The sequence below is a fragment of the Tachyglossus aculeatus genome, chromosome 4 (assembly GCF_015852505.1).
Source record: "Tachyglossus aculeatus isolate mTacAcu1 chromosome 4, mTacAcu1.pri, whole genome shotgun sequence".
Classification (NCBI taxonomy): domain Eukaryota; kingdom Metazoa; phylum Chordata; class Mammalia; order Monotremata; family Tachyglossidae; genus Tachyglossus; species Tachyglossus aculeatus.
This window is the reverse complement of record NC_052069.1, coordinates 135,586,723-135,613,890: the sequence shown is the minus strand read 5'-3', so window position 1 is coordinate 135,613,890 and position 27,168 is coordinate 135,586,723. Positions and strand designations below refer to the sequence as shown.

General features: G+C 46.0%; 1 pseudogene; it reads left to right on the top strand.

Annotated features, from left to right (window-relative positions):
* Positions 1–747: 747 nt before the first annotated feature.
* Positions 748–24,084, top strand: LOC119927204 (annotated as a pseudogene).
* The last annotated feature ends 3,084 nt before the right edge of the window (positions 24,085–27,168 follow it).

Genomic DNA, 27,168 nt, shown 5'->3' with positions numbered 1-27,168 from the left:
GTAAGGCTAGGCCCCGGGGCTTCATTTGCGGGGCCCCCCCAGGGGGGATGAGGAACCCACCGCTGTCCTGCCGACCCAGGGACCTCAATCTCGTCAGTCGAGCGGGACATGGACGGGCCCACGAGGGTGTTCGAAACCCACCTGGCTTCTCTTTAGTGGCTCAGGGCCTCGGCTTTAGCTTTCTGTTTCTTCCTATGAGCAGATGGTGTCCCAGGAAAGAAATATCTCTTTAAATATATTATTTTTAATAGTATTTGTTAAGCACTTACCTGTGGGCCAGACACTGTACTAAGCACTGGACTAGATACAAGCTAACTGGGCTGGAAACAGTCCCTTTCCCACGTGGGACTCCCAGATTTAATCTTCATTTTTCAGACGAGGGAACCGAGGCCCAGAGAGGTGAGATGGGGTGTCCAAGGTCACAGAGCAGACAAGCGTGATTAGAACCCGGGTCCTTCCGACTCCCAGGCCTGCGCTCTATCCACTGGGCTGCACTACTTCTCAGTACTTGGCACACAGTAAGCACTTAACGAATACCACAATTTTTAATTATTATTACGGAAGCATAAGACGGCTGCTCCCCCTTGCCCTCAGAAAACGTAGCTTAGTAGGTGGGAGAGATAAATAAATGAGACGTAAGATGTGAAGGCTTGTACTTCCCAAGCGCTTAGTACAGTGCTCTACACACGGTAAGTGCTCAATAAATACAATTGAATGAATTAATGAAGACAAAGTGTCCCGTTGAACATGGCAGGTGACCCTCGGCCCTGAAATTTTGAATGAGAGAGCTTGTGTGGGCGTTTTTGATACAAAGTGTTGGCACTCAGCACGTTCCCTTGATCTTTCCAGGAGGCAACTTCTCCCTGGGGCATGGAAGAGGAGGAGGAGAAGGGGAGAAGAAAGAGGAAGAGGAGGAGTAGGGGTGTCGGGGGGGGGGACGAAGAGGAGGACAACTATTCAGCGTCTCCATCTCCCGTGCACAGAGAGAGTAGAGAATGTACAAACGAGAACTGGAGGGAACCGTAATAGTAATTATGGTACTTAAGCGCCTAATAGGTGCCAAGCACTGTTGTAAGTGCTGGGGTGGATTCGAGTTAATCAGGTTGGACACCGTCCCTGTCCCACGTGGGGCTCACACTCTTAATCCCCATTTTACAGATGGGGTCACTGAGGCACAGAAGTGAAGTGACTTGCCCAAGCAGCAGTCACGTGGCGGAGCAGGGATTCGAACCCAGGTCCTTCTGACTCCCAGGCCTGGGCTGTATTCACTGAATCCATGCTTCAACCGCCGCCTTTCTGTGGATGATTCCCAAATCTACCTTTCTAGTCTGTCTGTCTGTCTGTCTGTTTCTCTCTCTCTCTCTCTTTTTATTGGTATTTTTTAATCGATCAATCAGTTGCATTTATTGAGCACTTACTGTGTGCAGAGCACTGTACTAAGCGCTTGGGAAGTACAAGTTGGCAACATATAGAGACAGTCCCTACCCAGCAGTGGGCTCACAGTCTAAAAGGGGGAGACAGAGAACAAAACCAAACATACTAGCAAAATAAAATAAATAGAATAGATTTATTTATTTACAAGTAAAATAAATAGAGTAATAAATACGTACAAACATATATACAGGTATATTAATATATTATATATTAAGCATTTACTATGTGTCCAGCACTGTACTGAGCTCTGGCAGGCTACTCAGATTGGACACAGTTCGGGTCCCACACGGGGCTCACCGTCTTATTCCCCATTGAACAGATGAGGTCAGTGAGGCACAGAGAAGAAAAGTGACTTGCCCAAGGTCACATAGCAGATAAGTGGCAGAGCTGGAATTACAGCTCACGTCCATCTGACTCCCAGGCATGCTCTATCCACTAAGCCATGCTGCCTCGCATTTCCTCCCGCCTTCCCGTGAGCTCGTCCTCAATACCGTGAGCAGGGAATAGGTCTGTTTGGTGTTGTATTGCACTCTCCCAAGCGCTTAGTACAGTGCTTTGCTCACAGCAAGTGCTCAATACATACAATAGAATGAATGACGTCTCTACTCGGATGTCCCGCCGCCATCTCAAACTTGACACGTCCAAAATTAGAACTCCTCGTATTCCCACCCAAACGCTCCTCTCCCAAAATCTTTTCTGTCACTGTAGACAATGCCTCCATCCTCCCTGCCTGTATCCTTGGCATCCTTGGCTCATCCCTCATTCAACCTGCATGTTCAACCTACCACCAAATCCTGGAGGTTTTATCTTCACATTTCTAAAGTCCACCTTCTCCTCTCCATGCCAACCGTTACCCTACAGATCCAAGCCCTTATCCAAACCCTTTTTGAACCTGAAGGGATGGAAAGTTGGCTGGTTGTAGTGGATAGAGCACGGGCATTAGGATCAGAAAGTCATGGGTTCTAATCCCAGCTCCGCCACTTGTCTGCTGTGTGGCCTTGGGCAAGGCACTTCGTCTCTGGGCCAAATTTCCCTCATCTGGAAAATCAATCAATCGTATTTATTGAGCACTTACTGTGTGCAGAGCACTATACTAAGCGCTTGGGAAGTACAAGTTGGCAACATATAGAGACAGTCCCTACCCAACAGTGGGCTCACAGTCTAAAAGAAAAGCAAATGGGGGTTAAGACTGTGAGCCCTATGCCGGATAGGGACTGTGTCCAACCTGATTTGCTTGTATCCAACCCAGTGCTTAGTACAATGCCTGTCACAAAGTGGTTAACAAATACTGTTAAAATAATAATAATTATTGTTGTTAATAATAATGGGTTCATAATCCTGGACCACACCAGACACTGGCCCTATTCCGTCCCCTCAACTCTCCCTCTCTCCCCTTCCCTCAACCCAAACCCGGCCCTATTTCCCCTCCCCCTACACCAGACATCGGTCCTATTTCACCTCCAGGTAGGATCTTGGGGGCACATTCTTTGTAGGCTGAACAAAAAGGTCGCAGGTCCAAGTTCAGAGATGATCCAAAAGGGAGATTGAGATGGGGAAAAGAGGGCTGAATTGGGGAAGGCCTCTTGGAGATGTGTCCTTGGATGTTGGGGAGAGTAGCCGTCTGGTCTGGATGGAGGGGAAAGGAATTCCAGGCCAGAGGGAGGATGTGGGAAGGGGGTCGGCGGCAAGATAGTTGAGATTGAGGCTATGAGCAGGGTAGCGCTAAAGGAGGAAAGTGTGCAGACTGGGTTGTGCCAACTTGTATATCCCAAGCGCTTACTACAGTGCTCTGCACTCAGTAAGCGCTCAATAAATACGATTGAATGAATGAATGAATAGTAGGAAATCAGTGAGGAGAGGTAGGAGAGGGCGAGTTGATTGAGCGCGTTAAAGCTGAGGATAAGGAGTTTCTGTTTGATCCCCATTTTACAGATGAGGGGACCAAGGCACAGAGAAAGCAAGTGACTTGCACAAGATCTCACAGCAGACTGGTGGTAGAGCCAGGATTAGAATCCAGGTCCTCTGACTCCTGGGCCCGAGTTCTTTCCACTTGGCCACGCTTCTGCTTATTCTGAGGTCTGTCTTCCTGTGGAAAGGGATTCCGCCTGTTTGCCCCGGAGGAGGGTAGTAATATAATAATAATGGTACTTATTAAGCTCTTGCTATGTACCGAGCACATACCGAGAGAAATGAGAAGGTTTGCTATGTGCTCGGTACATAGCAAGAGCTTAATAAGTACCATTATTCTAAGCTCTAAAGTTCTATTCTAAGTTCTATTCTATTCTATTATTCTAAGTTCTAAGCTCTGGGGTAGATACAAATTAATCAAATTGGACCCAGTCCCTGTCCCACATGGGGCTCCCAATCTTAATCCCCATTTTCCAGAAGAGGTAACTGAGGCTCAGAGAAGTGAGTTGACTTGCCCAAGGTCACATAGGTGTCATGTGGCAGAGCCAGTATTAGAACCCAGGTCCTTCTGACAGCCAGGACCGGGCTCTGTCCACCACGCCAATGTTTCCTTGGACCGACAGAACTCCTTTATGGGTTTAGGCTAATTTCTGGAACAGAATAAGAAATTTGGTTAATAATAGTTGTGGTATCTGTGATGTGTGGTAAGCTGGGGTAGAGAGGTAATAATTAGGTCCCACATGGAGTTCATGGTTCAAAACAGGTCTTAAATCCCCATTTTGCAGATGAGGGAACCGAGGTGCAGAGATGTAAGATGATTTGCCTAAGGTCACACAGCAGATAAGTAGCGGGGCCGAGATTAGAACCCAAGTCCTCTGACTGCCGGGCTTGTGCTCTCCTCACAGTGAGCTCTCAATAAATTCATTCAATCGTATTTATTGAGCGCTTACTGTATGCAAGAGCACTGTACTAAGCGCTTGGGAAGTACAAGTTGGCAACATATAGAGACGGTCCCTACCCAAAATATGATTGATGGGTTGTATTTTCCAGTAGGCCACACCCCTTCCCCCACATGCTGGTTAAAAATCAATCAAAGGTATTTATTGAACACTTACTATATGCAGAGTGCTGTACTAAGCACCTGGGGGAGTACAATACAATAGATTGGCAAACACGTGCCCTGCCATTAAGGAGCTTTCAGTCTGGAGTCGAAAAAAACTTTTAGATTTTCCTATTTCTGCTTATTAGAGCTTCAATATTTTTTGCTTCATAAATGGGACAAATGTGAGGCAGGGGAGAGAAATGAGGTTTGTTGGTGGGAACTGGGATTTTGAGGTTTTTCTGCTGATCTTCTAGACTGTGAGCCCACTGTTGGGTAGGGACCGTCTCTATATGTTGCCAACTTGTACTTCCCGAGCGCTTAGTACAGTGCTCTGCACACAGTAAGCGCTCAACAAATACTATTGATTGATTGGTTTGTTCCCTAGCAGATAAAGAAGAGTAAACTGAAGAAAACCCAAGATAATCAGTAAAACTTTAGTTCTTGTTTTGTGATTGTGCCTTTTAAATACATTGTTGGGCGTTATCCAGTGACCTTTTAGGGGTGCTCCCTCTTATAAAGATCAGTTGGAATCTAGAGAAGCAGTGTGGCTCAATGGAAAGAGCACAGGCTTTGGAGTCTGAGGTCATGGGTTCAAATCCCCGCTCCGCCAGTGGTCAGCTGTGTGACTTTGGACAAATCACTTAACTTCTCTGTGCCTCAGTTACCTCATCTGTAAAATGGGGATTAAGACTGTGAGCCCCATATGGGACAACCTGATCACCTTGTAACCTCCCCAGCGCTTAGAACGGTGCTTTGCACATAGTAAGTGCTTAATAAATGCCATTATTATTATTATTGTATTTATTAAGATGGCATTATTATAAGTAACAGGCACTGTTCTAAGCGCTGAGGTAGTTATCAAGCTCATCAGGTTGGGCACAATCCCCGTCCCTCATGGTGCTCACAGTCTCAACCCCCCTTTTACAGATGGGGTAACTGAGGCCCAGAATGAAATGACTTGTCCAAGGTCCCTAAGCAGACAAGAGGCGGACCTCCTGTCCAGGGCAGAGCCAAAAGCTCAACTGGTCACGTTGTTCCAGGAAGGACAGAGCCATACCTGTCAGTATTCCTTCATCCAATCATATTTATTGAGAGCTCCTCCAAGAGGCCTTCCCTAATTAAGTTCTCAATGTATATATGTCTGTACATATTTATTACTCTATTTATTTATTTATTTGCTTGTACATATCTATTCTATTTATTTTATTTTGTTAGTATGTTTGGTTTTGTTCTCTGTCTACCCCTTTTAGACTGTGAGCCCACTGTTGGGTAGGGACTGTCTCTATATGTTGCCAACTTGTAGTTCCCAAGCGCTTAGTACAGTGCTGTGCACACAATAAGCACTCAATAAATATGATTGATTGATTCAAAGCACCGTACTAAGCACTTGGGAACTATAACAGTAGAAGAATAAGCCGACACGTTCCCTGCCCACAACGATAGTGGGCCCAGGGGGGAAGGGGCACCACGTGACACGGCCGATCTGAGTCGGGGGAATCGGGTCTGGTCTCTACCGGGGCAGCTGTAGGAGACGTGACTGGAAGCCCCATGGTGGCCCACTACCGCATCCGACAGTTCCGGGAGGGCGACGGAGAGGCCGTGAGGGACCTGTTGTCCAGTGGAATGATGGAGCATGCTCCTGCTGCCTTCTGGCATGTGGCCACCCTGCCCCGGACCGGGCTGTTCCTCCTGGCGGTGTCCCTCGCCCTGTTCGTGGCTACGGGCCCCATCCCCCTGGTCCTCTCGGCTCCGGCCGTCCTGCTGGCCGCCGTCCGGGTGCTCCTGAAAAGACCCTGGCAGGGCTACGTGGCGAACGCCCTTCGCACCCACCTGAAGGACATCCGCGGGTCCTACCTGGAGGCGGACGGTTGCGGCTTCTGGGTGGCGGAGTTGGCCGGACGCGTGGCGGGCCTGGTGGCCGCCGGACCCGTCTGAGGGGAAGCAGATAGAGCTGCTCCGCGTGTCCCTGGGCAAAGATCACCGGGGTCGGGGCATCGCCCAGGCCCTGGTCCGCACCGTGTTACAGTTTGCTCAGGGTCAGGGCTGCGACGCGGTCCTCCTCTATACCAGTTGCGTGCAGTACGCGGCCCAGAGGCTCTACCAGGCTGTGGGCTTCCGAAAGACGTCCAAGGAGATCCCGTTCCTCTCCTAGAGGGTGATCGGCCTCTGCGTCTTTAAGTACCCCCTCCCCCCCCATCTCCCTGACTCCCTGTCGGATAAGACCCCTCCTCAGCAGATGCAGGAAGCGGCGGCGATAACGGGCGAAGAATGTGTCTGTTCAATCTTCTATCATCCTCTCCCAGGCGCTCAGTCCAGTGCTGGGCACACCGTCAGTGTGCAGTAAGTACTATTGAATGACAATAATTATAATTATGGCTTTATGTGAAGCACTTACTATGTGCCAGGCACTGTACCAAGCGCTGGGGTGGACACAAGCAAATTGCGGTCTCGTTCCCCATTTTCCAGGTGAGGTCACTGAGGCCCAGAGAAGTGAAGCGACCTGCTCATGGTCACACAGCGGATAAGTGGCAGAGCCGGGGTTAGAACCCACGACCTTCTGACTCCGATAATCTGACTCTAGAATGCAGCCCCCTTCTCCCACCCACCTCCTGTTATCCTCCTTTAAACACTTGGAAAACTCAGTCTTCCTCCGCACTTCTCCTCTAGACTGTGAGCCCGTCGTGGGCAGGGAATATGTCTGTTATATTGTTCTGTTGTCCTCTCCCAAGCGCATAGGACAGCGCTCTGCACCCAATAAAAGTGCTTTGCACAGCTCAATAAATACAGTTGAATGAATAAATACGACCGATGGATCGAGTGTCTCACCTGGCCGGGCTTTGTTTCTCCTTGGTGATTCCCAGTCTCCAAATCCCTGCTCTGCTCCCCAGGATGGGGACCGGGTGAGCAGAGTGTGTGATAACCAGGGCTTTTGCAAGTTCTGGGAATCGTTTTCTGGCCGGAAAGGAATGCAGTTCATTCATTCAGTCATATTTATTGAGCTCTGACTTTGTGCGGAGCACTGTACTAAGTACTTACGAGTGTACAGTGCAACAATAAACAGACACATTCCCTGCCCACGATGAGCTTATAGTCTGGGACGGTGAGGGGGGAAACACATTAATAAAAAAAAATAAATTACAGATATGGACATAAGTGCTGTAGGGCTGGGAAGGGGGAAGGGGTAACCACCTTTCACTCCTCCTTGAAGCCTCAGAAAGGCGGTAGAATTTTTTTCACTGTACCAAGCGCTGGCGTAGATACGAGGTTGTCAGTTTGGACACAGTCCCTGTCCCACACAGGGCTCACAGTCTTCCCCGTTTTACCTGTATATATGTATATATGTTTGTACATATTTATTTATTTATTTATTTATTATTCTATTTATTTATTTTACTTGTACATATCTATTCTATTTATTTTATTTTGTTAATATGTTTGGTTTTGTTCTCTGTCTCCCCCTTTTAGACTGTGAGCCCACTGTTGGGTAGGGACTGTCTCTATATGGTGCCAACTTGGACTTCCCAAGCGCTTAGTACAGTGCTCTGCACACAGTAAGCGCTCAGTAAATACAATTGAGTGATTGATTGATTTACCGATGAAGTAACTGAGGCCCAGAGAAGTTAAGTGACTTGCCCAAGGTCACCCAGCAGACGAGGGGCGGAGCCAGGATCTGACCCAGGACTTTCTGATTCCCAGGCCCGGGCTCTATCCACTAAGTCAAATAAATATATTTGGTTTGGTATCGTTCTCTTTTTTCCCACCTACCGTACAGCTAACCCATCCTAAGGATTCATAGAAGGTCCATTCATTCAATCATATTGATTGAGTGCTTACTGTGTACAAAGCACTGTAGTAAGCTCTCGGGAGAGTCCAGTACCATCAGGTAAGCGTTCAACAAATACCATCATCATCAATAACAAACACATTCCCATCACATAACAAGCTCACAGTCTGGAGGGGGAGACAAACGTTAATACATGTAAGTAAATAAAGAAATCACAGATATGTACATAAGTGGTGTGGGGATGAACAAAGGGAGCAAGTCAGGGCGACGCAGAAGGGAAGGCCTCTTGGAGGAGACAGGCCTTCAGTAAGGCTTTGAAGCAGGGGAAAGTCATTTTCTGTTGGATATGAGGAGGAAGGGCGTTCCAGGCCGGAGGTGGGACGTGGGTGAAGATGAGATCGGGACACAGTGAGAAATTTGGCATTAGAGGAGTGAAGTTTGTGGGCTGGGTTGGAGAAGGAGAGAAGCCAGGTGAGGCAGGAGAGGGCAAGGTGGTGGACTGCTTTAAAGCCACTGGTGAGTTCTTTGATGTGGAGGTGGCCAGGAAATGGACATCCTTCTGTGTCTTAGAACGTGGTGTGGAGTGAGGGGGGTGAATTTAATAGGTTCTCCCTCTGATTCCCCAAATCATTCATTCAATCGTATTTATTGAGCTCTTACTGTGTGCAGAGCACTGTGCAAAGCACTTGGAAAGGACAATACAGCAATAGAGACAGACAAATCCTACCCACAACGGGCTTACAAGTCTAGAGGGTGGGGGGACAGGCATCAAAACTAGTCAACAGGCATCAATATAAACAGAATTATAGATATATACACATATACAAAAGCGCAGTGGGCGGGAAAGGCCGGGAGAGCAAAGGGAGCGAGTTGAAGTGATGCGAAAGGGAGGGGGAGGTGAGGAAATAATAATAATGATGGCATTTATTAAACGCTTACTATTATCACTGTTCGAAGCGCTGGGAAGGTAAGGTAATCAGGTTGTCCCACAGGGGGTTCAGTCTTAATCCCCATTTTACAGATGAGGGAACTGGGGCACAGAGAAGTGAAGTGACTTGCCCAAAGTCACACAGCTGACAATTGGCGGAGCTAGGATTTGAACCCATGACCTCCGACCCCAAAGCCCGGGCTCTTTCCACTGAGCCACACTGCTTCTCTAAAGGGGGCTTAGTCTGGGAAGGCGTCCTGGAGGAGGTGCGCCTTCAGTAGGGCTTTGAAGGGGGAAGAGTGATTGGAGAAATTGCCTTCAGAATGAAATATAATCCAGGGCCCACAGCAGTGCTGGGATTTGAGCCAATAAACAAATTTAGGTTCTTTTTCCTAAAACAGCGTGGGCTCCTGGAAAGAGCGTGGGCCTGGGAATGAGAGGACCTGATTTCTAATCTGGACTCCACCACTCGTTTGATGGGTAACCTTAGTTAAATCACTTCTCTGGGCCTCAGTTCCCTCATCTGCAAAATGGGGATTCAATACCTGGTCTGTCTCCTACTAAGACTGTGAGCCTCATGTGGGAACTCATCATCTCGGTATCTACCCCAGTGCTTAATTCAGGGCTTGACGCATAGTGTCACAGTTAGTAATATCATCAATAATAATAAATGTCTTAAAGTAATGGTCCCCATGCTTAGACTCTTCCTTGCCTTCTTTTTTTTAAAAAAAAAATGGTATTTTTTGTCACGCCCTTACAATGTGCCAGAAACTTTGCTAAGCGCTGGAGGTAGATAAAAGGTAATCAGGTTGGACACAGTCCATGTCCCACGTGGGGCTCACAGTCCTTCCTTCCTTCAATTGTATTTATTGAGCGCCTACTGTGTGCAGAGCACTGTACTAAGCACTTGGGAAGTACAAGTTGGCAGCATATAGAGATGGTCCCTACCCAACAGTGGGCTCACAGTCTAGAAGGGGGAGAAAGAGAACAAAACAAAACATATTAACAGAATAAACTAAATAGAATAAATATGTACAAGTAAAATAAATCAATAAATAGAGTAATAAATACATACAAACATATATACAACACAGAAGCACAGAGAAATAGAATAAATATGTACAAGTAAAATAAATCAATAAATAGAGTAATAAATACATACAAACATATATACAACACAGAGAAGCACTGTGTCTTAGTGGGAAGAGCCCGGGCTTGTGAGTCAGAGGTCGTGGGTTCTAATCTCAGTCCATTTTACAGATGAGGGAACCGAGGCACAGAGAAGTGCAGCGACTTGCCCAAGGTCACCCGGAAGGCAAGTGGCAGAGCCGGGATTAGAACCCAGGTCCTTCTGCCTCCTAGGCCCGTATGTTATCCATTAGGCCACGTAGCCTTGTAGGTCTGTGCAGTAAACTGCGTTTCAGGTGCCCCAAATAGTGTCAAAGTCCTTCGTCCTGGCCGGCACCGAATCCAGAGATGGAGTTGTAAATTGGTAGCCCTTTGCGGAGCACTGTATCAGGAAATGCCTGGTAAACAGCACAAAGTCCTACTTTCTCCTTATCTCTGGAGGGCCAACTGAGGCCGAGATGAAATAACTCTCTGGTGGGGTCTTCGGGCCCCTTTCAGGGGCGCACCCGGAGAGTTTCCAGTCCTCTACGGTCTCGGCTACGGGAGGGAGAGTCAAGCAGAGGCCTACCCATTCCGTTCCTAGCTTGGGCAGTGGCTAGCGAGTGGAAGGCAATCGGCTACAAGTCTGAACTCACCCGTGCTGGGCAGCAGCGGCCCGGGAGAGAGTCGAGGGCGGACACTCGAGTGGACCGCGGGGAAGGACGGTCAACCGGATCCGTATTTTTCCCAAGAAAACCGTAAGGATCCGCTACCGGAACGACTGCAGGCGGAGAGCGGGGTGTTCTGGGAGAGATGCGTCCATGGCTTCGCTATGGCTTGACAGCATAAGACAAGCCTTTAGTCAATCGTCACGACCTGGTAAGGAAATATTTCCTTTGAACAGCCCCCTGAATTATGCTTCTGTTCATGACATACTATATGGAGCCCAGGCCTGGGAGTTGGAAGGTCATGGGTTCTAATTCCGGCTCCTCCACTTCTCCGCTGTCTCTATATGTTGCCAACTTGTACTTCCCAAGCGCTTAGTACAGTGCTGTGCACACAGTAAGCGCTCAATAAATACGATTGATGATGATGATGACCTTAGGCAAATCACTTCACTTCTCTGGGCTTCAGTTACCTCATCTGGAAAATGGGGTTGAAGACCGTGAGCTCCCTGTGGGACAGGGACTGTGTCCAACCTGATGATCTTGTATCTATCTCAGCGCCTAGTACAATGCCTGGCACATAGTCAGTGCTTGCAAATAGCATAAAAAAAGGGGAGAACACTGTTAAAAGACTGAGTTCAGAGCAGTGCCAGGAGTGAATCAATCAATCGTATTTATTGAGCTTTTACTATGTGGAGAGCACTGTACTAAGCGCTTGGGAAAGAACAATGCAATAAACAGACAAATTCCCTGCCTTCAATGAACTCACAGTCTAGAGGGGTGAGACAGACATCAAAACAAATAAATAAAATTACAGCTATATGCTCATTCATTCATTCAATCATATTTATTGAGCGCTTACTGTGTGCAGAGCACTGTATTAAGTGCTTGGGAAGTAAAAGCTGGCAACGTCTAGAGACGGTCCCTACCCAACAACGGGCTCACAGACTAGAAGGGGAAGACAACAAAACAAAACATAGTAACATACAAAACATGTACCTTATATATACATGTATGTGTGTGTGTGTGTATATATATATATATGTACAAATATGTACATGTTTGTTAAGTGCTTCTAGACTGTGAGCCCGCTGTTGGGTAGGGACCGTCTCTATATGTTGCCAACTTGTACTTCCCAAGCGCTTAGTACAGTGCTCTATACACAGTTAGTGCTCAATAAATCATCATCATCAATCGTATTTATTGAGTGCTTACTGTGTACAGAACACTGTACTAAGCGCTTGGGAAATACAAGTTGGCAACATATAGAGACAGTCCCTACCCAACAGTGGGCTCACAGTCTAAAAGGGGGAGACAGGGAACAAAACCAAAAATACTAACAAAATAAAATAAATAAAATGAATGCTTACTGTGTGTCTAGCACTGTATTAAGCATTGGGGTGGGTACAGTTGGGTTGGACACAGTCCCTGTCCCACATGGGGCTCACAGTCTCAATCCCCATTTTCCAGATGAGGGAACTGAGGCCCAGAGAAGTGAAGTGGCTTGTTTCAAGTTCCAAGGTCACACCGCGGACAAGTGGCAGAGCTGGCATTAGATAATTCTGGTATTTGTTAAGCACTTACTGTGTGCCAGGCACTGTACTAAGTGCTGGGGTGGATACAAGCAAATCAGGTTGGACGAAGTGCCTGTCCCACGTGGGGCTCACAGTCTCTTAATCCCCATTTTACAGATGAGGGAACTGAAGCCCAGAGAAGTGAGTGACTTGTCCAAGGTCACACAGCAGACAAGTCGCAGAGCCGGGATTAGAAACAAGGCCCTCCTGATTCTCAGGCCTGAGCTCTTTCCATGAGGCCACACTGCTTCTCTTTTATTTCTGACGAGGACCCAACCCGCTCTTCACTACTAAACCTTGCCCTTCCCTTCACCACAGCACCTGTATTTATGTATATATGTTTGTACATATTTATTACTCTATTTATTGTACCTGCTCATATCTATTCTATTTATTTTATTTTGTTAGTATGTTTGGTTTTGTTCTCTGTCTCCCCCTTTTAGACTGTGAGCCCACTGTTGGGTAGGGACCGTCTCTATATGTTGCCAACTTGTACTTCCCAAGCGCTTAGTACAGTGCTCTGCACACAGTAAGCACTCAATAAATACGATTGATTGATTGATTGAAAAACTGTGCACACCCACCTCCTCCAGGAAGCCCACCAGGACTAATTTCACCGACTCCAGTCAAGGGCAGTGGCTTTTCCTCCCTCTATCCCTTCCCCAGCTTGTAGTAGAGTGAGTGAGTGAGTGAATGAGTGTGAGGTCACTGGAGAAGTGGTCCTGGGAGTCAGAAGGACCTGGGTTCTAATTCCAGCTCCACCATTTATCTGCTGTGTGACCTTGAGCAGGTCATTTCACTTCCTCTACGCTTCTGTTCCCTTATCTGTAAAATGAGGAGAAAGACTGCGAGCCCCATTTGGGACAGGGACTGCATCCAACCTGATTAGCTTCTATCCACCCCAGCACTTAGAACAGCGCTTGGCACCTAATGATGACGATGATGGTATTTATTGCTCCAGATACTGTACTAAGCACGGGGGTGGATAGAGGCAAATCGGGTTGGACGCCGTCCCTGTCCCACATGGGGCTCACAGTCCCAGTCTCCATTTTATAGATGAGGTAATTGAGGCCCAGCGAAGTGAAGTGACTTGCCCAAGTTTACACAACAGACAAGAGGGAGAGCCGGGCTTAGAACCCATGACCTTTTGATCCCTGGGCCCAGAATTAGCAAAGTGAATGAAGAAACAGGGCCGACAGCCTTTATAATAATAATAATGATGATGATGATGGCATTTGTTAAGCGCTTACTGTGTGCCAAAAACTGTTCAAAGCGCTGGAGGGGTACAAGTTCATCAGGTTGTCCCACATGGGGCTCACAGTCGTAATCCCCATTTTCCAGATGAGGTAACTGAGGCCCAGAGAAGTGAAGTGACTTGCCCAAAGTCACACAGCTGACAATTGGTGGAGTCAGGATTTGAACCCATGAGCCCATTATTGGGTAGGGACTGTCTCTATATGTTGCCAACTTGTACTTCCCAAGCGCTTAGTACAGTACTCTGCACACAGTAAGCGCTCAATAAATACGATTGATTGATTGATTGATGACCAAAAGAGTCCAAAGCCCAGACTCTTTTCCACTGAGCCACGCTGCTTCTCGATCCTTTAACCCATCGATCCTTGGTTCCTGAAAGATGCCTGAGTGGTCTTAAGGTCTGCTGACCCCATTATTAGCAGGAGAGTTTGAGGAGGTAGGACAATAAAACCTTTCTTTGCCTCCTCTCCTCACAGTCTTTCTCCTCTCCTTCCATTCCTCCCTCTTTCCTTCTTTTCTCCCTTTGCGAAATCAGCACCATAAAACTATAAAAATAGCCTGAAAGGTAAAAACCACCAAACCTAAAAGCATCTTCCCTAGATTGATTTAATCTGGAAGCCTGCCTGCCTCATTAAACTGAATATTCTGAGAATCAGATGGATACGGTGCTTGTCCCACAGCCTAAGCAGGAGAGAAAACGGATTAAATGAATGAATGAATGACCGTCTCTATATGTTGCCGACTTGGGCATCCCAAGCGCTTAGTACAGTGCTCTGCACACAGTAAGTGCTCAATGTTTGGTTTTGTTGTCTGTCTCCCCCTTCTAGACTGTGAGCCCGCTGTTGGGTAGGGACTGTCTCTATGTGTTGCTGACTTGTACTTCCCAAGCGCTTAGTACAGTGCTCTGCACACAGTAAGTGCCCAATAAATACGATTGATTGATTGATTGATTGACAAGTATTGACTCCCTGCTTTACAGATGAGGGAGCTAAGTGAGGTGATGTTGATGGCACTTGTTAAGCACTTACTACGATCAAGCACTGTTCAAAGCCCCCAGGGTAGATACAAGCTCATCAAGTTGGACACAGTCCCTGTCCCACGTGGGGTTCACAGTCTTAATCCCCATTTTACAGATGGAAGTACTGAGGCACAGAGAAGTAAAGTGACAGTACAGCGCTTAGAAACGCGCTTAGAAGTATGTGCTTAGTACAGTGCTCCGCACACAGTAAGCGCTCAATAAATACGATTGATGATGATGACTTGCTCAAGGCCACACAGCAAGCCAGTGAAACCGGGATTAAAACCCAGAGCCTCTGACTTCCAGCCCTGCATTCCTTCCACAAGGCCATGTGTTGGATTCAGTCATTCATTCATTCAGTCGTATTTATTGAGCACTTACTGTGTGCAGAGCAATGTACTAAGCGCTTGGAAAGTACAATACAGCAAGAAAGAGAGACAATCCCTGTCACACCGGGCTTACAGTCTAGAAGGGGGGAGACAGACGTCTAAACAAGTCTACAGGCATCAATATATAGAATTATAGATATATACATATATTCATAAGTGCTATGGGCGGGGAAGGGGGGACTAACAAAGGGAGTGAGTCGTGATGCAGAAGGGAGGGAGAGCTGAGGAAATGGGGGGCTTAGTCTGGGAAGGCCTCTTGGAGGAGGTGAGCCTTCAGTAGGGCTTTGAAGGGGGGAAGAATGATTGGCAGATGTGTGGAGGGAGGGCATTCCGGGCCAGAGGTAGGACGTGGGCCAGGGATTGATGGCGGGACAGGCGAGAACGAGGCTCAATCAATCAATCAATCAATCAATCAATCATATTTATTGAGCGCTTACTGTGTGCAGAGCACTGTACTAAGCGCTTGGGAAGTACAAGTTGGCAACATATAGAGACAGTCCCTACCCAACAGTGGGGCCCAGTGAGGGGGTTAGCAGCAGAGGAGCGGAGGGTGCGGGCTGGGCTGGAGAAGGAGAGAAGGGAGGTGAGGAAGGAGGGGGCGAGGGGATGGAGAGCTTTGAAGCCAATAGTGAGGAGTTTTTGCTTGATACGAAGGTTGATGGGCAACCACTGGAGATTTTTGAGGAGGGGAGTGACATGCCCAGAGCGTTTCTGTAGAAAGATAATCCAGGCAGCGGAATAAATGATAGACTGGAGTAAGGAGAGACAGGAGGCCGGGAGGTCAGCAAGGAGGCTGGGAGGTCAGCAAGGAGGCTGATGCAGTCATCCAGTCGGGATAGGATGAGTGATTGTACTAACGTCTTGCTGGTGATTCTATGGGTAGACTTGTAAGTCTTTACTTATCATTCAGAGGTTTTATTATACTCCTAGATCACCTCAACAGAAATCAGCCAAGAATTACCCCAGTAAAATAACCCGGGAGTTTAAATTATAAATAGACGTTAACGATTTCTTCCTGTTTTACAGATGAGGTAACTGAGGCCCAGAGAAGTGAAGTGACTTACCCAAGGTCACCCAGCAGACCAGGGGCAGAGCTGGAATTAGAAGCCAGGTCCTTCTGACTCCCGGTACAGTATTCCCCTTCCTCCCTCTAACCCCAGGGTTGTTGGCCAGACTAGGAATGGAGCTCAGTTCCTCTTCAGCCTGGCTTCCTCTCCCTTTTTAAAAATTTCTTTTAAATGACATTTCTTCCATGCTTACTATATGTCAAGCACTTTTCTAAGCACTGGAGTAGATACAGACTGTGAGCCCGCTGTTGGGTAGCGACTGTCTTCTATATGTTGCCAACTTGTACTTCCCAAGCGCTTAGTACAGTGGTCTGCACACAGTAAGAGCTCAATAAATACGATTGAATGAATGAATTAATACAGGTTAATCAGATTGGACAGTCAGTTAGTCAATCATATTTATTAAGCACTTACTGTGTGCAGAGCATTATACTACCAGACTAAGCCCCCCATTTCCTCAGCTCTCCCTCCCTTCTGCGTCACAACTCACTCCCTTTGTTAGTCCCCCCTTCCCCACCCATAGCACTTATGAATATATGTATATATCTATAATTCTATCTTTATATTGATGCCTGTAGACTTGTTTTGACGTCTGTCTCCCCCCTTCTGCCCCCCCCCCCCTTTTTCCTTTTAAATGACATTCGTTAAGCACTTACTCTGTTTCAAGCACTGTTCTAAGCGGTGGGGTAGATACAAGTTAATCAGGCTGGGCACAGTCCCTGTGCCGCATGGGGCTCACAATCTTCATCCCCATTTTACAGAAGAGGTAATTGAGGCCCAGAGAAGTGAGGTGACTTGCCCAAGGTCACACAGCAGACAAGTGGCAGACCCGAGATTAGAATCCAGGTCCTCTGACTTTCAGGCCTAAGCTCTAGCCACCAGGCCAGACTGCTTCTCCACGGCTTTTGGGAAAAAGTCACCAGTCAAGTCAAATGGGGCTCAAGTTCCGGGATAGCTCCCTGGTTCATTCTGAGCAAGGTATGTGTCTGTCTATTATTCTGTTGTATTCTCCCAAGTGCTTACTACAGTGCTCTGCACATAATAAGTGCTCAATATATCCGACTGACTGGGTGAATGAATAGCATGATTTGGTCCTGTTGGTATCCAACTGTTCCCAGTGTGAAAATCTGTTCGGAAGGAACTCACTTGAAACCTAAGGGACAGTGGAGAGAAGGAATGGGTGTTAAATATCACCTGAGGCGCTTTGTATTTCGTGTAACTAACCAAGTTGTCAAGCAGTCCAACAACCATTTGTTAATCAGAGTAGTCATTCGTATTTACTGAACGCTTAATGTGTGCAGAGCACTGTATTATGAGTTTGGGAGGCCTTCCCTGTCTAACCCTCCTTTCCTCTTCTCCCACTCCCGTCTGCGTCTCCCTGACTTGCTCCCTTTATTCATCCCCCCTCCCAGCTCCAGAATGCTTATGTCCATATCTGTCATTTACTATATTAACGTCTGTCTTTCCCTCTAGATTAAGCGCTTACCGTGCATAAAGCACTTAACTAAGCACTTGGGAGAGAACACTAAAATTTAGAGAAGCAGCGTGGCTGAGTGGAAAGAGCCCGGGCTTTGGAGTCAGAGGTCATGGGTTCAAATCCCGCCTCCACCACTTGTCAGCTGTGTGACTTTGGGCAAGTTCACTTCTCTGGACCTCAGTGACCTCATCTGGAAAATGGGGATGAAGACTGGGAGCCCCATGTGGGACAACCTGATGACCTTGTATCCCCTCCCCACTGCTTAGAACAGTGCTTGGCACATAGTAAGGGCTTAACAAATGCCATCATTATTATTATTATTATTATTATAAGGCATGTTCCCTGACCGCAGTCTTACAGTCAAGAGGGGGAGACAGACATGAATATAAATCAATAAAGTGTAGATATATAAGTGGTGTGGGGCTGAGGGAGGGGTGAATAAAGGGGAGAAAATCCAAGTGCATTTTTTAAAATTGGTTTATGTTAAGTCCTTATTGTGTGCCAGGTAATGCATTTTGGGGGAGATACAAGCTAGTCAAATTGGACACAGTCCCTGTCCCACATGGGGCTCACAGTCTTAATCCCCATTTTCTGGCTGAGATAACTGAGGTACAGAGAACTTAAGTGGTTTTCCTAGTGTCACCAGAGGACAAATGGCAGAGCCAGGACTAGAACCCAGGTCCTTCTTACTCTCAGGCCCATATTCTGTCCACTAGGCCACACTGCTTGTCTAAAAGTCATTGACTTTTTTTTCTCTCCAAGCTTTCACTCAATAGTATTTAATGATTGTCTGCTTTCGTTCATTCATTCCATCATTCAGTTGTATTTATTGAGTGCTTACTGTGTGCAGAGCACTGTACCAAGCTCTTGGGAGAGTACAATAATAATAACGATGGCATTTATTAGGCACTTACTATGTGCAAAGCACTGTTCTGATCGCTGGGGAGGTTATAAGGTGATTAGATTGTCCCATGGGGGGCTCACAGTCTTAATCCCCATTTTACAGCTGAGGCAACTGAGGCACAGAGAAGTGAAGTGACTTGCCCAAAGTTAAACACCTGATAATTGGCAGAGCCGGGATTTGAACCCATGACCTCTGACTCCAAAGCCCGGGCTCTTTCCACTGAGCCATGTTGCTTCTCTAGACAGAAATATTCCTTGCCCACAATGAGCTTACTGTCTAGAGGGGGGAGAAAGACATTAATATAAATAAACAAATAACAGATATGGACATAAATGCTTGGGGCTGGGAGGGGGATGAATAAAGGGAGCAAGTCAGGGTGAAGCAGCAGGGAGTAGGAGAAGAGGAAAGGAGGGGCTTAGACAGGGAAGGACTCTGTGCAGAGCAGCATATGATAATAATAATAATAATAATAATGGTATTTGTTAAGCGCTTACTATGTGCAAAGCACTGTTCTAAGCGCTGGGGAGGTTACAAGGTGATCAGGTTGTCCCATGGGGGGCTCACAGTTTCAATCCTCATTTTACAGATGAGGTAACTGAGGCACAGAGAGGTTAAGTGACTTGCCCAAAGTCACACAGCTGACAGTTGGTGGACCGGGATTTGAACCCATGACATCTGACTCCAAAGCCATAATAATATAATAGTATTATAATAATATAATATTATAATATAATATAATATATAATATAATATAATGATGATGGTATTTGTTGAGTTACCTCATCTGTAAAATGGGGATTAAGACTGTGAGCCTCCCATGGGGCAACCTGATCAACTTGTAACCTCCTCAGCACTTAGAGCAGTGCTTTGCACATAGTAAGTGCTTAATAAATGCCATCATCATTATTATTAAGTGCTTACTATGTGCCAACCATTGTTCTAGATAAAAGTTAATCAGGTTGTCCCATTTGGGGCTCACAGTCGTAATCCCCATTTTGCAGATGAGGTAACTGAGGCACAGAGAAGTGAACTGTATTAATCGCTTGAGAAGTCCAAGTTGGCAACATATAGAGACAGTCCCTACCCAACAGTGGGCTCACAGTCTAAAAGGGGGCCCCTGAAATGTGCAAACCTTTCTTGGTTCTCTTTCATTATTTATTTATTTATTTTATTTGTACATATTTATTCTATTTATTTTATTTTGTTAATTTGCTAATATGTCTTGTTCTGTTCTCTGTCTCCCCCTTCTAGACTGTGAGCCCGCTATTGGGTCGGGGCCGTCTCTATATGTCGCCCACTTGTACTTCCCAAGCGCTTAGTACAGTGCTCTGCACACAGTAAGTGCTCAATAAATACGGATGAATGAATGAATGAATGAATTACAGGGAGAGACCTAGGAAAAGTCAAACATCATTCTCCTTTTTATTCCCTAAATAACTGGGAGGACATTGCTTGGCTACAGCAGAGAAGCAGAGTGGCTCAGTGGAAACAGTACGGGCTTTGGAGTCAGAGGTCATGGGTTCAAATCCTGGTTTCGCCACTTGTCAGCTGTGTAACTTTGGGCAAGTCACTTCACTTCTCTGGGCCTCAGTTACCTCATCTGTCAAATGGGGATTAAGCCTGTGAGCCCACCGTGGGACAACCTGATCACCTTTTAACCTCCCCAGCGCTTAGAACAGTGCTTTGCACATAGTAAGCGCTTAATAAATGCTATTATTATAATTATTATCTGGAATGTATTTATTTGTATTGATGTCTATCTCTCTCTCCCCCTCTACCCCCCTGCCGACTGTAAGCTCATTTTGGGCAGGGAATGTGTTTGTGTTAATTGTTCATTCATTCAATTGTATTTATTGAGCACTTACTGCATGCAGAGCACTGTACTAAGCGCTTGGGGAAGTACAATTCAACAATAAACAGACACATTCCTTGCCCACAATCAGCTTACAATCTAGAGAGCTGTCGTATTGTCCCCTACCAAGGGCTTAGTATAGTGCTCTGCACACAGTAAGCACTCAATAAATATGATTGAATTAATGAATGAATGTACAATGAGTAAATGAGTGATTTATATTAATGTCTGTCTCCTCCTCTAGCCTGTAAACTTGTTTGGGGCAGGGAGTGTGTCTACCAACTCTGTTATATTCTACTCTTGCTTACATAGCGTGGCTCAGTGGAAAGAGCGCGGGCTTGGGAGTCCGAGATCATGGGTTCGAATCCTGACTCTGCCACATGTCTGCTGTGCGACCTTGGGCAAGTCAACTAACTTCTCTGAGCCTCAGTTACCTCATCAGTAAAATGGGGATTAAGATTGTGAGTCCCACGTGGGACAACCTGATCATCTTGTATCACCCCCAGCGCTTAGAACAGTGCTTTGCACATAGTAAGTGCTTAACAAATGCCATCATCATTATTATTATTATTATTAGTCTTCTTCATGCTCAATACAGTGCTCTGCACGCAGTAAGCACTCACTTGCCTAGTTTGTAACCTTGGGCAAGTCACCTAACTTCTCTGTGCCTCTGTTTCCTCATCTGCAAAATGGGGATTCAAGCGCTCCGTGATCTTGGGCAAGGCATTTCACTTCCCTCAGTTTCTCTTTCCCGTTCTCTGCCTTCCTGTAACTTGGACCGCCTTCTGTGGCAGACTGTGTCTGACCTGGCTATCTTGTGGCTGTCCCAAGGCTTAGTACAGTGCTTGGCACATCGTGAACGTTTAGCCTATAGCACAATTATTACCGTGGTCATGGTTATTATTAAGGGAGGAAAACTATGTCTTGTCACGCCTAATAGATTTTATTACAGGAGGAAAACTAATGTCTTGTCACTCCTAATAGATTTTTAAGCTATCTTGAAGGCAGGGATCATGCCTATGTGGAAGAAAAAATTCACAAACTCCACATTGTGTTTAAAGGGTATGTCAGAGACAAGTTTATTTCTGTGAGTGCTAGCAGGGCGTGCTGGTTGAGTGGCAGAATTCCCTCGGTCCCTCAATCATCATCATCATCAATCGTATTTATTGAGCGCTTACTATGTGCAGAGCACTGTACTAAGCGCTTGGGAAGTACAAATTGGCAACATCTAGAGACAGTCCCTACCCAACAGTGGGTTCACAGTCTAAAAGGGGGAGACAGAGAACAAAACCAAACATACTAACAAAATAAAATAAATAGAATAGATATGTACAAGTAAAATAAATAAATAAATAAATAGAGTAATAAATATGTACAAACATATATACATATATACAGGTGCTGTGGGGAAGGGAAGGAGGTAAGATGGGGGGATGGAGAGGGGGACAAGGGGGAGAGGAAGGAAGGGGCTCAGTCTGGGAAGGCCTCCTGGAGGAGGTGAGCTCTCAGTAGGGCCTCGAAGGGAGGAAGAGCAATCCTGTATATATGTATATATGCTTGTACATATTTATTACTCTATTTATTTATTTTACTTGTACATATCTATTCTATTTATTTTATTTTCTTAGTATGTTTGGTTTTGTTCTCTGTCTCCCCCTTTTAGACTGTGAGCCCACTGTTGGGTAGGGACTGTATATGTTGCCAACTTGTACTTCCCAAGCGCTTAGTACAGTGCTCTGCACACAGTAACCGCTCAATAAATACGATTGATTGATTGAATCCAGAGTTTCCTTCAACACCGTTGGTACAGCGTTCACATTATCAGAAGACTAGAATACAAAAGAAATACTTTTAGAATAGAAAGCAGTAAGCCCTGCAGGCCTTTTCCGGACTTGCTTTGTTCTAAGTGATCCGATACCGCTGATAAGCAGGGCCAGGGCTCTTGATTAGCATGGGAGAGTAGTTTCATTTTGTAACCAAGTTGTCTTGAGTAAATCGAGTGGTTAATTGATCTGAGTCCATCCAATAGCCGGAATTGTCTTGAGTATCCCCTCTCCATCCCCCCATCTTACCTCCTTCCCTTTCCCACAGCACCTGTATATATGTATATATGTTTGTACATATTTATTACTCTATTTATTTTACCTGTACATATCTATTCTATTTATTTTATTTTGTTAGTATGTTTGGTTTTGTTCTCTGTCTCCCCCTTTTAGACTGTGAGCCCACTGTTGGGTAGGGACTATCTCTATATGTTGCCAACTTGTACTTCCCAAGCGCTTAGTACAGTGCTCTGCACACAGTAAGTGCTCAATAAATACGATTGATTGATTGATTGATTGATTGATTGAGTAAATCAAGCCCTTAAGCTATTTGAGTGGACACACAGGCCTAGGGCTGAAACTTCTGTCAGGTCAGAAGGACCTGGGTTCTAATCCCTGCTCTGCCTGGTGACAGCTGTGTGACCTTGGGCACATCACTTACCTCCTCTGAGCCTTAGTTATGTCATCTGTATCGTCGGGATTAAGACTGTGAGCCCTATGTGGGAAATCAATCAATCGTATTTATTGAGCGCTTACTGTGTGCCGAGCATTGTACTAAGCGCTTGGGAAGTACAAGTTGGCAACATATAAATGGTCTGTGTCTAACCTGATTATCTTTGTTCTACCCCTGCACTTAGTACAGTGCCCGGCACACAGTAAGCGCTTAACAGATTCTGTACAAAACCAAAAGAAAAAATCCAAAGAAGTTTCTTTTTTGGTTTTTTGTTTTGTTTTGGTTTTGGTTCGGGTTTCACTGTACTTCTTTGAGGTGGTCTTTGGGTTTTGGATTTGTTGCATCTGTGCTGTTCTCCCCAGCTTCTGCTTGGAGTCCAATCTTCCTTTAGCATCATCCCTGAGTATACCATGTGGCAGTAGAGCTGTTTGGGAAATATTAATCCCAGTGCTCCCCGTGAATTGCCGTGCAGCTGATTGAGCCTCCCTGGACATAACCTCGTCATTCATTCAGATATGAAGCATTTATTGTGCACAGAGCACCATACTAAGCGCTTGGGAAAGTACAGTACAACAATAAGTTTACAGTCTAGAGGCGGAGATGGTCATCAATATAATCAATTCCTGCAGGAGATGAACGTAAGTGCTTTGGGGCTGAGAGGGGAGGTGAATAAAGGGAGCAAATCCAAGTGTGAGACACAAGGGAGCGGGAGTAGAGGAAATGGGGGGATCTGGGCAGTTTGGGCTATTGCTATCCACCCCGCCCCCACATCACTCATCGCCAAATCTTTAAATTATATATTATAAATGACCGATACATTCACATGAACGTCCATCTCCCCATTTAGGTCGTCAGCTCGGGGAAAGCGTCGGTTCATTCTGTCGGCCCGTACCGTCTCGAGCGCCCAGTCCGGCGCTCTGCGATCCGCCGAACTCGGCCAGAGGCGGGAATTTACGGCGATTTTACCGAAAAACCACCACACTCGCCGGGAGGGGTGCGAGGACGTCGGATTTCCCGGGAACCACCATCACCGCCGCTCTGCCGCTCACTGGACTCGCCTGGAGGGCCGAGTTTGATTTCCGGCCTCTTCCGGGGAAACCGGTCAAGTCGTCGGCCGGGAAGTAGTAATAATGATAATGATATTTGTTAAGTGCTTATTATGTGCCAAGCACTGTTCTAACTGCTGAGCCCCGTTTTAAGTGCTGGCACTGTTCCCCGACGGCATCGACTATTGGGACACTAGGACGGGGACGATAATGCTCAACGTCGGCGGTGTTCTCGAGCGCTCGCCATGTACAGGACACTGGACCGAGCCCTCAGGAGAGTCCGACGGAATTGGGGGACACGTTCCCGGCCCACGGCGACCCTCGAGGCGGGTAGGTGGATCATAATGTTGGACTTAAAACTCTGAAACTCAGACTGTGAGCCCACTGTTGGGTAGGGACTGTCTCTATATGTTGCCTACTTGTACTTCCCAAGCGCTGAGTACAGTGCTCTGCACACAGTAAGCGCTCAGTAAATACGATTGATTGATTGATTGATTGATTGAATGACGGGTGGTCTTTTTTGAGGGCTTGGTAAGGGGACGGGCCTCGTAGTAACCTCTAGTGGCATTGGTGGTCTCTGGGGAACAGAGAAGGGGTTTTGAATAGCTATTTTACAGATGAGGAAAGCATTTTTTTAAGTCAACATAACTGTCTTATTACTGTTAACTGATCTGAGCTGTTCTCAATTAGCATCGTTAACTCTAAAGAAAAAAAGACGATAAAATTTAGAGATTACCAAGTAGAGCTAAAACTTGTACCTGAGTTGCTCAGCGTTGAGTGTTCCCAACCTTCCTGCGTATGAGACCTACATGTACGGATGAGGAAAACGCCAGAGAAATTGTGGCAGGTAAACAGTGGGAAGTGTTATCGAAAAGTAGGGCACAAAATAGGTTAATCGGTGTAAATCGGCCGCAGGGTTCGAGTACCCAAGGTGGTGGCACAGATAGGAAAAATGACTCGGAGACATGAGTTCAAATAGAGCAGTAAAGAAGGAAAGTGGCTACCTGCCTCCTGAGAGAGGTAGGAGTGACAAGCAGCCCCGATCCCAGCCGCTTCTTCCTCTTTTATTGGGTTTCAAATCCGAGCTATACAAAGGATTCCCTAGTAGTGCCGCACCTGAGGCCTTGGCATTCCTAGATCCCGAGTTAAAGTACAACCGTTTGTCATGGTTTATGACATGGTTAATGTTAAAATCCCTGTTTACGAGATGTTACCAGAAGATAATGGTCAACACAGGCTGGGGACATTCCAAACAGAGAGGAGCCACTTTGGTTAATGTTACTTTACACAATGGAGTGTTTTCGGTCTGCACAAAATTGAGGGTTACTGTCAGTGTGCACAAGATGGAGTCAGTCACGCCAAGTTCGCTGGCGGACAACAGAAGTTGGTAATGTCTCAGCGGCACATGTATACTTGGAAAGAAACACACGATGACTTCTCTGCAGGAAAATTTCTACTCCGAGGTCCTGCAGCTTCCTCCAAGAAGACACACGGACGCTTCCACGGAAGTCCCGGTTCTGTCAATCAATCAATCGTATTTATTGAGCGCTTACTGTGTGCAGAGCACTGTACTCAGCGCTTGGGAAGTACAAGTTGGCAGCATATAGAAACAGTCCCTACCCAACAGTGGGCTCACAGTCTAGAAGGGGGAGACGGAGAACAAAGCCAAACATATTAGCAAAATAAAATAAATAGAATAGATATGCTGTCCTCGTCGGGCGTGAGATTCGCTCCCTTTGTCCGTCGCCAGCTCCGTAGAGCTTAGTCTGTATCTGTCATTTATTGATTTATATTGTCTGTCTCCCTCCCTCTAGACCTTGAGGTGGTCATGGGCAGGGAAGGTGTCTGTCGATTGTAGGATCGTACAATCCCAGGTGCTTAGTGAAGTGCTCTGCACACCGTAAACACTCAAGAAATATGGGACATGGACAGGGACCAAGCAGATTTTCTGATCTCTATAATTCCATTTAAAAAAAAAGAAAGAGAAACGTTATTTTTTTTTACACACACCCCTCCTTAATAGACAAAGCATTTCAGTTAATACTAGGCATGGAGAGAGAAGAAACACAGTATTAAGTTTAAGGCAGGCATGAATGTACTTTTACTTTACTCAGATATGCAATCTTATTTTACTTTATGCAGGCACATATACATCCTATCTTATTTATACATCACCTATCTTTAATATATGGAAAGAGAAGAAACACATTATTAAGTTTAAAGCAGGCATGAATGGACATTTACAATTTTATTTTACCCAGACACTCATATATGCAATCTTATTTTACTTTATGCAGGCACATATACATACTATCTTATTTATACATCGCATATCTTTAAGCAGGCGCATACACAGACAATGCATTTATAGACCGACCCGCAGGTTTGAACCGACAACCTCTGAATTCAGAAACGCATCACTTACCTTTACTCCACGAGCTGCTTCACATCGGCTGCCTGCTCTGCTTGGCCTCTTGAGCTCTCCTTCTAAGAGAAAACAGGTGAGCTAGAAGGTTTTTTTATTTTTTTTCTTCTCTAATTAGGTCATCTGCTTGAAATAGGATGAACGAGGAGGTTTTTCCGTGAGAACTGCTGTGGCTCAGAGGTAAAGTAACAGCCTTGGAAGGCTGGAGGCCTGGGTTTGAATCTCTTGTCCGGTATGATAAGTGAAATAAATTGTAAATTCCCAAGAGGGCTTAGAATGAGCCAACTTGGAAAGCTCATGTAAAATTTTTAATTCTGCCTTGTCAGTAAACTCTAAAATTGATTATTTTATAACAATTAATCAGAACTGAAATTACTTAATCACAGTTACTTAATCACAGCTGTGAGTGACTGATTTCAATGTTAACATGTTAGTACCATTGCAATTCAATGCAATCACAATTAATAAATCACAGCAAATTAATTAATCACAGCTGTGAGCAACTCATTTCTGTGTTATTGGTTAAGTTAGTAACTCATCCATTGTTTGCAACTGAAATTAATAAACTTATTATTTAATCACTTATTCACAGGTGTGATCAATTAAGATAGGAATCAATCATGAAGCGGGGAGGGGAGGGGGGAAGGGGGGAGGGGGGGAAAGGGGGGAAAGGGGGGGAAGGGGGGGAAAGGGGGGAAGGGGGAGGGGGGAAGGGGGGGGAGGGGGGGGAAGGGGGGG